The sequence below is a fragment of the Penaeus monodon genome, chromosome 28 (assembly GCF_015228065.2).
Source record: "Penaeus monodon isolate SGIC_2016 chromosome 28, NSTDA_Pmon_1, whole genome shotgun sequence".
Classification (NCBI taxonomy): Eukaryota; Metazoa; Arthropoda; class Malacostraca; order Decapoda; family Penaeidae; genus Penaeus; species Penaeus monodon.
The window spans coordinates 33,551,609-33,551,997 of record NC_051413.1 but is presented as its reverse complement, the minus strand read 5'-3'; the positions used below and the strand labels follow the sequence as shown (position 1 = coordinate 33,551,997).

The 389-nt window shown below is 55.5% G+C and overlaps 1 protein-coding gene across 1 annotated transcript in view; it reads left to right on the top strand.

Annotated features, from left to right (window-relative positions):
- The window catches only part of LOC119591519 (sodium channel protein para-like), a gene marked incomplete in the record, with an annotated part of 263,120 nt that overhangs the window by 187,245 nt on the left and 75,486 nt on the right, over positions 1 to 389 (top strand).

Sequence of the window (389 nt, the reverse complement as noted above, 5' to 3'; positions counted from 1 at the left end):
ATTTTTTATCTGCATCAGGGTACTCAACGCCCTGTCCTATCACCTCCCTCCATACCCCCATGTTCCCGCATACCCACGTTCCCTCACACCCACGTTCCTTCATACCCCACATTCCCACCACACTCCACGTTCCCTTACACCCCACATTCCCTCCACCCCCCCTCGTTCCCTCATACCCCAATGCTTCTACAAATACCCGACCTGCCTTACCTCCCCTCCTCCCCCCCTGGGCCCCATCTCAATTTCTTCACACCGCTGCACCTGCTCTGCCGTCTACAGCTCCACCATGCGAGTTTTCCTTCGCTGAAGATTCTGCAGCTCACAGTCTCTCTCTCGGCTAACTTCTTGCTCACTGACGTCACTTTTCTTTACCTTCTCTGCCGGTGGCC